We start from the raw sequence: 12,442 nt of genomic DNA on the forward strand, positions 1-12,442 counted from the left end.
CTAGGTTTTCGTGTGTGTTAGCCCACGGAAATTTTAGGTGCCGGAGGTATGAGTCGAATTTTCTTGGATTCTTCTATAGTAGCATCTGTTACGACCTGGAGAACGACTCCAGTAGCCCTGGCAGCGCTTTAGAGGGGTTTAGTATCATTTTATTTGCGACGCAATAGGAATTAGGTGATTTTGCCAGTTTTTCGTGTGTGTTAGCCCACGGAATTTTTAGGTGCCGGGGGTCCGAGTCGAATTTTCTTGGATTCTTCCATTGTAGCATCCGTAACGATCTAAGGAACGACTCCAGTAGCCCTGGCGGCGCTTTAGAGGTGTTCAGGAGCATTTTATTGGCGACGCAATAGGAATTAGGCGATTTTGCTAGTTTTTCGTGTGTGTTAACCCACGAATTTTTAGGTGCCGGGGTTCTGGGTCGAAGTTTCTTGATTTCTTCCATAGTAACGTCCGTAACGACCTGGGGAACAACTCCGGTAGCCCCGGCTGTGCAATAGAGGGGTTTAGGAGCATTTTATTGGCGATGCAATAGGAATTAGGCAATTTTGCTAGTTTTTCGTGTGTGTTAGCCCACAGAATTTTTGGGTACTAGGGGTCCGGGTCGAAATTTCTTGATTTCTTCCATAGTAGCGTCCGTTACGACCTGAAGAACGACTCCAGTAGCTCCGACAGTGATTTAGAGGGGTTTAAGATCTTTTTACTAGCGGCACAATAGGAATTAAGCAATTTTGCCACTTTTTCGTGTGTGTTAGCCCATAGATAATTTAGGTGCCGGGGGTCCGGGTCAAATTTTATTTGATTCTTCCATAGTAGCATCCGTAACGACCTGGGTAATGACTCCAGTAGCCCCGGAAGTCCTATAGAGGGGTTTAGGAGCATTATATTGGCGACGCAATAGGAATTAGGGGATTTTGCTAGTTTTTCGTATTTGTTAGCCCACAGAATTTTTAGGCGCTGAGGGTCCGAGTCAAATTTTCTTGGATTTTCCATAGTAGCATCTATAACGACCTGGGGAACGACTCCAGTAGCCCCGGCGGTGCTTTAGAGTGGTTTAGGAGTATTTTATTTGCGGCGCAATAGGAATTAAGCAATTTTGCCACTTTTTCGTGTGTGTTAGCCAACGGATATTTTAGGTGCTGGGGCTCCGGGTCAAATTTTCTTGGATTCTTCCATAGTAGCGTCCGTAACGACCTGGGAAATGACTCCAGTAGCCCCGGAGGTGCTATAGAGGGGTTTAGGAGCATTTTATTGGCGACACAATAGGAATTAGGGATTTTGCTAGTTTTTCGTGTGTGTTAGCCCACAGATTTATTAGGTGCCGGGGGTTCGTGTCAAAATATCTTGGATTTTTCTGTAGTAGCGTCCGTAACGACCTGAGGACGACTACAGTAGCCCTGACGGCGCTTTAGAGGGGCTTAGGAGAGTTTTATTGGCGATGCAGTAGGAATTAGGTGATTTTGCCAGTTTTTCGTGTGTTTTAGCCCACGGATTTTTTAGGTGCCGGGGGTCTGGGTCGAATTTTCTTGGATTCTTTCATAGTAGCGTCCGTTACGACCTGGAGAACGACTCCAGTAGCCCCGGGGGCGCTTTAGAGGGGTTTAAAATTATTTTATTTTCGACGCAATAGGAATTAGGCGATTTTGCCAGTTTTTTGTGTGTGTTAGCCCATGGATTTTTTAGGTACCGGGGGTCCTAGTCGAATTTTCTTGTATTCTTCCATAATGGTGTCCGTAACGACCTGGGGAACGACTCCAGTAGCCCCGGCGGCGCTATAGAGGGGTTTAGGAGCATTTTATTGGCGACGCAATAGGAATTAGGCAATTTTGCCAGTATTTCTTGTGTGTTAGCCCACAGATTTTTTAGGTGAAGGGGGTCCGGGTCAAATTTTCTTGGTTTTTTCCTTAGTAGCGTCCGTAACGACCTGGGGAACAACTATAGTAGCCCCGGTGATGCTTTAGAGGGGTTTAGGAGCATTTTATTGGCGATGCAATAGGAATTAGGCGATTTTACCAATTTTTCGTGTGTGTTAGGCCACGGATTTTTTAGGTACTGGGGGTCCGGGTCGAAGTTTCTTGGATTCTTCCATAGTAGCGTCCGTAACGATCTGGGGAACAACTCTAGTAGCCCCGGCTACGCTTTAGAGGGGTTTAGGAGCATTTCATTTGCGGCGCAATAGGAATTAAGCAATTTTGCCACTTTTTCGTGTGTGTTAGCCCACAGATATTTTAGGTGCTGGGTGTCCGGGTCAAATTTTTCTTGGATTCTTCCATAGTAGCGTCCATAACGACCTGGAAAATGACTCCAGTATCCCCGGAGGTGCTATAGAGAGGTTTAGGAGAATTTTATTGGCGACGCAATAAGAATTAGGGGATTTTGCCAGTTTTTCGTGTGTGTTAGCCCACAGATTTTTTAGGTGCGGGGGGTCTGGGTTAAAATTTCTTTGATTTTTCCGTAGTAGCGTCCGTAAAGTCCTGGGGAACGACTACAGTAGCTCCGGCGGCGCTTTAGAGGGGCTTAGGAGCATTTTATTGGCGACGCAGTAGAAATTAGGTGATTTTGCCAGTTTTTCATGTGTGTTAGCCTATGGATTTTTTAGGTGCCGGGGGTCCGGGTCGAATTTTCTTATATTCTTTCATAGTAGCGTCCGTTATGACCTGGAGAACGACTCCAGTAGCCCCGACGGTGCTTTAGAGGGGTTTAGGATCATATTGTTTGCGATGCAATAGGAATTAGGCGATTTTGCCAATTTTTCGTCTGTGTTAGCCTACGGATTTTTTAGGTGTCGGGGGTCCGAGTCGAATTTTCTTGTATTTTTCCATAATAGTGTCCGTAACGACCTGGGGAACGACTCCAGTAGCCCCGGCGATGCTATAGAGGGGTTTAGGTGCATTGTATTGGGGACGCAATAGGAATTAGGCGATTTTGCCAGTATTTCTTGTGTTTTAGCCCACAGATATTTTAGGTGAAGGGGGTCCGGGTCAAATTTTCTTGGTTTTTTCCTTAGTAGCGTACGTAATGACCTGGGAACGACTATAGTAGCTCCGGTGGAGCTTTAGAGGGGATTAGGAGCATTTTATTGGCGACGCAGTAGGAATTAGGCAATTTTGCCAGTTTTTCGTGTGTGTTAGCCCACAGATTTTTTAGGTGCAGGGGGTCCGTGTCAAATTTTCTTGGTTTCTTCCATAGTAGCATCTGTAACGACCTGGGGAACGACTCCAGTAACCCGGCGGCGCTATAGAGGGGTTTAGGAGCATTTTATTGGTGACGCAATTGGAATTAGGCGATTTTGCTAGTTTTTCGTGTGTGTTAACCCTCAGATTTTTTAATTGTCGAGGGTTCGGGTTTAGGGTTTAGGGTATGACTCCAGTAGCCCCGGTGGTGCTTTAGAAGGGTTCAAGAGCATTTTATTGGAGACTCAATAGGAATTAGGCAATTTTTCCAGTTTTTCGTATGTGTTAGCCCATGGATTTTTTAGGTGAAGGGGGTCCGGGTCAAATTTTCTTGAATTCTTCCATAGTAGCATCCGTAACGACCTGGGGAACGACTCCAGTAGCCCTGGCGGCTCTTTAGAGGGGTTTAGGATCATTTTATTGGCGGCACAATAGGAATTAAGCAATTTTGCCACTTTTTCGTGTGTGTTAGTCGACGGATATTTTAGGTGCCGGGGGTCCGGGTCAAATTTTCTTGTATTCTTCCATAGTAGCATCCGTAACGACTTGGGGAATGACTCCAGTAGCCCCGGAGGTGCTATAGAGGGGTTTAGGAGCATTTTATTGGCGACGCAATAGGAATTAGTGGATTTTGCCAGTTTTTCGTGTGTTAGCCCACAGATTTTTTAGGCTCCGGGGGTCCGGGTCAAATTTTCTTGGATTTTCCATAGTAGCGTCTGTAATGACCTAGGGAACAACTCCAGTAACCCCAGCGGCGCTTTAGAGGGGTTTAGGAGCATTTCATTTGCGGCGCACTAGAAATTAAGCAATTTTACCACTTTTTCGTGTGTGTTAGCCCATGGATATTTTAGGTATCGGGGGTCCGGGTCAAAGTTTCTTGGATTCTTCCATAGTAGAATCCGTAACGACCTGAGAAATCACTCTAGTAGCCCTGAAAGTGCTATAAAGGAGTTTAGGAGAATTTTATTGGCGAAGGAATAGGAATAAGGGGATTTTGCCAGTTTTTCGTGTGTGTTAGCCCACAGATTTTTTAGGTGCCGGGGGTCCGAATCAAAATTTCTTTGATTTTTCCGTAGTAGCGTCCGTAATGACCTGGGGAACGACTACAGTAGCCCCGGCGGCGCTTTAGAGGGGCTTAGGAGCATTTTATTGGCGACGCAGTAGGAATTAGGCGATTTTGCCAGTTTTTCGTGTGTGTTAGCCCATTGATTTTTTAGGTGCCGGGGGTTCGGGTCGCATTTTCTTGGATTCTTTCATAGTAACGTCCGTTACGACCTGGAGAACGACTCCAGTAGCCCCGGCGGCGCTTTAGAGGGGTTTAGGATCATTTTATTTGCAACGCAATAGGAATTAGGCGATTTTGCCAATTTTTCGTGTGTGTTAGCCTACGGATGTTTTAGGTGCCGGGGGTCTGAGTCGAATTTTCTTGTATTCTTCCATAATAGTGTCTGTAACGACCTGGGGAAATCACTCTAGTAGCCCTGAAAGTGCTATAAAGGAGTTTAGGAGAATTTTATTGGCGAAGGAATAGGAATAAGGGGATTTTGCCAGTTTTTCGTGTGTGTTAGCCCACAGATTTTTTAGGTGCCGGGGGTCCGAATCAAAATTTCTTTGATTTTTCCGTAGTAGCGTCCGTAATGACCTGGGGAACGACTACGGTAGCCCCGGCAGCGCTATAGAGGGGTTTAGTAGCATTTTATTGGCGACGCAATAGGAATTAGGCGATTTGCTAGTATTTCTTGTGTGTTAGCCCACAGAATTTTTAGGTGAAGGGGTTCCGAGTCAAATTTTCTTGGTTTTTTCCTTAGTAGCATACATAACGACCTGGGGAACGACTATAGTAGCCCCGGCGGAGCTTTAGAGGGGATTAGGACCATTTTATTGGCGACGTAGTAGGAATTTGGCGATTTTGCCAGTTTTTCGTTTGTGTTAGCCCACGGATTTTTTAGGTGCTGGTGGTCTGTGTCGAATTTTCTTGGATTCTTCCATAGTAGCATTTGTAACGACCTGGGGAACAATTCTAGTAGCCCCGGCGGCGCTATATAGGGCTTTAGGAGCATTTTATTGGTGACGCAATAGAATTAGGCGATTTTGCTAGTTTTTCGTGTGTGTTAACCCTCGGATTTTTTAGGTACCGAGGGTTCGGGTCAAGTTTTCTTGGATTCTTCCATTGTAGCATCCGTAACGACCTAGGGAATGACTCCAGTAGCCCCGGCGGCGCTTTAGAGGGGTTCAGGAGTATTTTATTGGCGACGCAATAGGAATTAGGCGATTTTTCTAGTTTTTCGTATGTGTTAGCCCATGGATTTTATAGGTGAAGGGGGTCCGCATCAAATTTTCTTGAATTCTTCCATAGTAGCATCCGTAACGACCTGGGGAACGACTCCAGTAGCCCCGGCGACGCTTTAGAGGGGTTTAGGAGCATTTTATTGGCGGCACAATAGAAATTAAGCAATTTTGCCACTTTTTCGTGTGTGTTAGCCCATGGATATTTTAGGTGCCAGGGGTCCGGGTCAAATTTTCTTGGTTTTTTCCTTAGTAGCGTCCGTAACGATCTGTGGAACAACTATAGTAGCCCCGGAGGTGCTATAGAGGTGTTTAGGAGCATTTTATTGGCGACGCAATAGGAATTAGGGGATTTTGCTAGTTTTTCGTGTGTGTTAGCCACAGATATTTTAGGCGCTGGTGGTCCGGGTCAAAGTTTCTTAGATTTTCCATAGTAGCGTCCGTAATGACTTGGGGAACGACTCCAGTAGCCCCGGCGGCGCTTTAGAGGGGTTTAGGAGCATTTCATTTGCGGCGCAATAGGAATTAAGTAATTTCGCCACTTTTTCGTGTGTATTAGCCCACGGATATTTTAGGTGCTGGGGGTCTGGGTCAAATTTTCTTGGATTCTTCCATAGTAGCGTTCGTAACGACCTCGGGAATGACTCCAGTAGCCCCGGAGGTGCTATAGAGGGGTTTAGGAGAATTTTATTGGCGACGTAATAGAAATTAGGGGATTTTGCCAGTTTTTCGTTTGTGTTAGCCCACAGATTTTTTAGGTGCCGGGGTTCTGGGTCAATATTTCTTTGACTTTTCCGTAGTAGCATCCATAACGACCTAGGGAACGACTATAGTAGCCCCGGCGGAGCTTTAGAGGGGCTTAGGAGCATTTTATTGGCGACGCAGTAGGAATTAGGCGATTTTGCCAGTTTTTCGTGTGTATTAGCCCATTAATTTTTTAGGTGCCGATGGTCCGGGTTGAATTTTCTTGGATTCTTTCATTGTAGCGTCTGTTATGACCTAGAGAATGACTCCAGTAGCCCCGGCGGCGCTTTAGAGTGGTTTAGGATCATTTTATTTGCTACGCAATAGGAATTAGGCGATTTTGCCAATTTTTCGTGTGTGTTAGCCTATGGATTTTTTAGGTGCCGGTGGTCCGAGTCGAATTTTCTTGTATTCTTCCTTAATAGTATCCGTAACGACCCAGGGAATGACTCTAGTAACACCGGCGGCGCTATAGAGGGGTTTAGGAGTATTTTATTGGCGACGCAATAGGAATTAGGCGATTTTGCCATTATTTCTTGTGTGTTAGCCCACAGATTTTTTAGGTGAAGGGGGTCCGGGTCAAATTTCTTGGTTTTTTCCTTAGTAGCGTATGTAACGACCTGGGGAACGACTATAGTAGCCCCAACGGAGCTTTAGAGGGGCTTAGGAGCATTTTATTGGCGACGCAGTAGGAATTAGGCGATTTTGCCAGTTTTTCGTGTGTGTTAGCCCACGGATTTTTTAGGTGTCGGGGGTCCGTGTCGAATTTTCTTGGATTCTTTCATAGTAGCATCTATAACGACCTGGGGAACGACTCCAGTAGCCTCGGCGGTGCTATAGAGGGGTTTAAGAGCATTTTATTGGTGACGCAATAGAATTAGGCGATTTTGCTAGTTTTTCGTGTGTGTTAACCCTCAGATTTTTTAGGTACCGAGGGTTCGGGTCCATTGTTCTTGGATTCCTCCATTGTAGCATCCATAACGACCTAGGGAATGACTCCATTAACCCCGGAGGCGCTTTAGAGGGGTTCAGGAGCATTTTATTGGCGACGCAATAGGAATTAAGCAATTTTGCCACTTTTTCGTGTGTTTTAGCCCATGGATATTTTAGGTATCGGGGGTCCGGGTCAAAGTTTCTTGGATTCTTCCATAGTAGCATCCGTAACGACCTGAGAAATGACTCTAGTAGCCCCGAAAGTGCTATAGAGGGGTTTAGGAGTTTTTTATTGGCGACGCAATAGGAGTTAGGGGATTTTGCCAGTTTTTCGTATGTATTAGCCCACAAATTTTTAGGCACCGGGGGTCCGGGTCAAATTTTCTTTGATTTTTCCGTAGTAGCGTCCGTAACGACCTGGGGAACGACTACAGTAGCCCCGGCGGCGCTTTAGAGGGGCTTAGGAGCATTTTATTGGCGACGCACTAGGAATTAGGCGATTTTGCCAGTTTTTCGTGTGTGTTAGCCCATTGATTTTTTAGGTGCCGGGGGTTCGGGTCGAATTTTCTTGGATTCTTTCATAGTAACGTCCGTTACGACCTGGAGAACGACTCCAGTAGCCCCGGCGGCGCTTTAGAGGGGTTTAGGATCATTTTATTTGCGACGCAATAGGAATTAGGCGATTTTGCCAATTTTTCGTGTGTGTTAGCCTACGGATGTTTTAGGTGCCGGGGGTCCGAGTCGAATTTTCTTGTATTCTTCCATAATAGTGTCTGTAACGACCTGGGAAACGACTCCAGTAGCCCCGGCAGTGCTATAGAGGGGTTTAGTAGCATTTTATTGGCGACGCAATAGGAATTAGGCGATTTGCCAGTATTTCTTGTGTGTTAGCCCACAGATTTTTTAGGTGAAGGGGTTCCGAGTCAAAGTTTCTTGGTTGTTTCCTTAGTAGCATACATAACGACCTGGGGAACGACTATAGTAGCCCCGGCGGAGCTTTAGAGGGGATTAGGACCATTTTATTGGCGACGTAGTAGGAATTTGGCGATTTTGCCAGTTTTTCGTTTGTGTTAGCCCACGGATTTTTTAGGTGCTGGTGGTCTGTGTCGAATTTTCTTGGATTCTTCCATAGTAGCATTTGTAACGACCTGGGGAACAATTCTAGTAGCCCCGGCGGCGCTATATAGGGCTTTAGGAGCATTTTATTGGTGACGCAATAGAATTAGGCGATTTTGCTAGTTTTTCGTGTGTGTTAACCCTCGGATTTTTTAGGTACCGAGGGTTTGGGTCAAGTTTTCTTGGATTCTTCCATTGTAGCATCCGTAACGACCTAGGGAATGACTCCAGTAGCCCCGGCGGCGCTTTAGAGGGGTTCAGGAGTATTTTATTGGCGACGCAATAGGAATTAGGCGATTTTTCTAGTTTTTCGTATGTGTTAGCCCATGGATTTTATAGGTGAAGGGGGTCCGCATCAAAGTTTCTTGAATTCTTCCATAGTAGCATCCGTAACGACCTGGGGAACGACTCCAGTAGCCCCGGCGATGCTTTAGAGGGGTTTAGGAGCATTTTATTGGCGGCACAATAGAAATTAAGCAATTTTGCCACTTTTTCGTGTGTGTTAGCCCATGGATATTTTAGGTGCCAGGGGTCCGGGTCAAATTTTCTTGGTGTTTTCCTTAGTAGCGTCCGTAACGATCTGGGGAACAACTATAGTAGCCCCGGAGGTGCTATAGAGGTGTTTAGGAGCATTTTATTGGCGACGCAATAGGAATTAGGGGATTTTGCCAGTTTTTCGTGTGTGTTAGCCCACAGATTTTTTAGGCGCTGGTGGTCCGAGTCAAATTTTCTTAGATTTTCCATAGTAGCGTCCGTAATGACTTGGAGAACGACTCCAGTAGCCCCGGCGGCGCTTTAGAGGGGTTTAGGAGCATTTCATTTGCGGCGCAATAGGAATTAAGTAATTTCGCCACTTTTTCGTGTGTATTAGCCCACGGATATTTTAGGTGCTGGGGGTCCGGGTCAAATTTTCTTGGATTCTTCCATAGTAGCGTCCGTAACGACCTCGGGAATGACTCCAGTAGCCCCGGAGGTGCTATAGAGGGGTTTAGGAGAATTTTATTGGCGACGTAATAGAAATTAGGGGATTTTGCCAACTTTTCGTTTGTGTTAGCCCACAGATTTTTTAGGTGCCGGGGGTCTGGGTCAATATTTCTTTGACTTTTCCGTAGTAGCATCCATAACGACCTAGGGAACGACTATAGTAGCCCCGGCGGAGCTTTAGAGGGGCTTAGGAGCATTTTATTGGCGACGCAGTAGGAATTAGGCGATTTTGCCAGTTTTTCGTGTGTATTAGCCCATGAATTTTTTAGGTGCCGATGGTCCGGGTCGAATTTTCTTGGATTCTTTCATAGTAGCGTCCGTTATGACCTAGAGAATGACTCCAGTAGCCCCGGCGGCGCTTTAGAGTGGTTTAGGATCATTTTATTTGCTACGCAATAGGAATTAGGCGATTTTGCCAATTTTTCGTGTGTGTTAGCCTACGGATTTTTTAGGTGCCGGTGGTCCGAGTCGAATTTTCTTGTATTCTTCCTTAATAGTATCCGTAACGACCCGGGGAATGACTCTAGTAACACCGGCGGCGCTATAGAGGGGTTTAGGAGTATTTTATTGGCGACGCAATAGGAATTAGGCGATTTTGCCATTATTTCTTGTGTGTTAGCCCACGGATTTTTTAGGTGAAGGGGGCCCGGGTCAAATTTCTTGGTTTTTTCCTTAGTAGCGTATGTAACGACCTGGGGAATGACTATAGTAGCCCCAACGGAGCTTTAGAGGGGCTTAGGAGCATTTTATTGGCGACGCAGTAGGAATTAGGCGATTTTGCCAGTTTTTCGTGTGTGTTAGCCCACGGATTTTTTAGGTGCCGGGGGGTCCGTGTCGAATTTTCTTGGATTCTTTCATAGTAGCATCTATAACGACCTGGGGAACGACTCTAGTAGCCTCGGCGGTGCTATAGAGGGGTTTAGGAGCATTTTATTGGTGATGCAATAGAATTAGGCGATTTTGCTAGTTTTTCGTGTGTGTTAACCCTCAGATTTTTTAGGTGCCGAGGGTTCGGGTCCATTGTTCTTGGATTCTTCCATTGTAGCATCCATAACGACCTAGGGAATGACTCCATTAACCCCGGAGGCGCTTTAGAGGGGTTCAGGAGCATTTTATTGGCGACGCAATAGGAATTAAGCAATTTTGCCACTTTTTCGTGTGTTTTAGCCCATGGATATTTTAGGTATCGGGGGTCCGGGTCAAAGTTTCTTGGATTCTTCCATAGTAGCATCCGTAACGACCTGAGAAATGACTCTAGTAGCCCCGAAAATGCTATAGAGGGGTTTAAGAGTTTTTTATTGGCGACGCAATAGGAGTTAGGGGATTTTGCCAGTTTTTCGTATGTATTAGCCCACAAATTTTTAGGCGCCGGGGGTCTGGGTCAAATTTTCTTGGATTTTCCATAATAGCGTCCGTAACGACCTTGGGAATGACTCCATTAACCCCGGAGGCGCTTTAGAGGGGTTCAGGAGTATTTTATTGGCGACGCAATAGGAATTAAGCAATTTTGCCACTTTTTCGTGTGTTTTAGCCCACGAATATTTTAGGTGCCGGGGGTCCGGGTCAAATTTTCTTAGATTCTTCCATAGTAGCGTCTGTAACGACCTGGGGAATGACTCCAGTAGCCCCGGAGGTGCTATAGAGGGGTTTAGGAGAATTTTATTGGCGATGCAATAGGAATTAGGGGATTTTGCCAGTTTTTTGTGTGTGTTAGCCCACATATTTTTTAGGTGCCGTGGTCCGGGTCAAAATTTCTTTGACTTTTCCGTAGTAGCGTCCGTAACGACCTGGGGAACGACTACAGTAGCCCCGACGGCGCTTTAGAGGGGCTTAGAAGCATTTTATTGCCGACGCTGTAGGAATTAGGTGATTTTGCCAGTTTTTCGTGTGTGTTAGCCCATGGATTTTTTAGGTGCCGGGGGTCCGGGTCGAATTTACTTGGATTGTTTAATAGTAGCGTCCGTTACGACCTGGAGAACGACTCCAGTAGCCCCGGCGGCGCTTTAGAGGGGTTTAGGATCATTTTATTTGCGACGCAATAGGAATTAGGCGATTTTGCCAATTTTTCGTGTGTGTTAGCCTATGGATTTTTTAGGTGCCGGGGGTACGAGTCGAATTTTCTTGTATTCTTCCATATTAGTGTCCGTAACGACCTGGGGAACGACTCTAGTACCCCCGGCGGCGCTATAGAGGTGTTTAGGAGCATTTTATTGGCGACGCAATAGGAATTAGGCGATTTTGCCAGTATTTCTTGTGTGTTAGCCCACAGATTTTTTAGGTGAAGGTGGTCCGGGTCAAATTTTCTTGGTTTTTTCCTTAGTAGCGTACGTAACGACCTGGTAAATGACTATAGTAGCCCCAGCGGAGCTTTAGAGGGGCTTAGGAGCATTTTATTGGCGATGCAGTAGGAATTAGGCGATTTTGCCAGTTATTCGTGTGTGTTTGCCTACGGATTTTTTAGGTGCCGGGGGTCTGTGTTGTATTTTCTTGGATTCTTCCATAGTAGCGTCTGTAACGACCTGGGGAACGACTCTAGTAGCCCCGGCAGTGCTATAGAGGGGTTTAGGAGCATTTTATTGGTGACGCAATAGGAATTAGGCAATTTTGCTAGTGTTTCGTGGGTGTTAACCCTCGGATTTTTTAGGTGCCGAGGGTTCGGGTCAATTTTTCTTGAATTCTTCCATTGTAGCATCCGTAACGACCTAGGGAATGACTTAAGTAGCCCCAACGGCGCTATAGAGAGGTTTAGGAGCATTTTATTGGCGACGCAATAGGAATTAGGCGATTTTGCCTGTTTTTCGTTTCTGTTAGCCCGCGGATTTTTTAGGTGCTGGGGGTCCGGGTCAAATTTTCTTGGATTCTTCTATAGTAGCGTCCGTAACAACGTAAGGAACGACTACAGTAGCCCCGGTGGCGCATTAGAGGGGTTTAGGAGCATTTTATTGGCGACGCAATAGGAATAAGGCAATTTTGCCAGTTTTTCGTGTGTGTTAGCCCACGGATTTTTTAGATGCCGGGGGTGCGGGTTGAATTTTCTTGATTTCTTCCATAGTAGCATCCGTAACGACCTAGAGAACGACTTCAGTAGCCCCGACGGTGCTATAGAGGGGTTTAAGAGCATTTTATTGGCGATGCAATAGGAATTAGGAGATTTTGCCAGTTTTTTGTGTGTGTTAGCCCACAGATTTTTTAGGTGCTGGGGGTCCAGG

The sequence above is a fragment of the Solanum dulcamara genome, chromosome 2, assembly GCF_947179165.1.
Source record: "Solanum dulcamara chromosome 2, daSolDulc1.2, whole genome shotgun sequence".
Taxonomy (NCBI): Eukaryota; Viridiplantae; Streptophyta; class Magnoliopsida; order Solanales; family Solanaceae; genus Solanum; species Solanum dulcamara.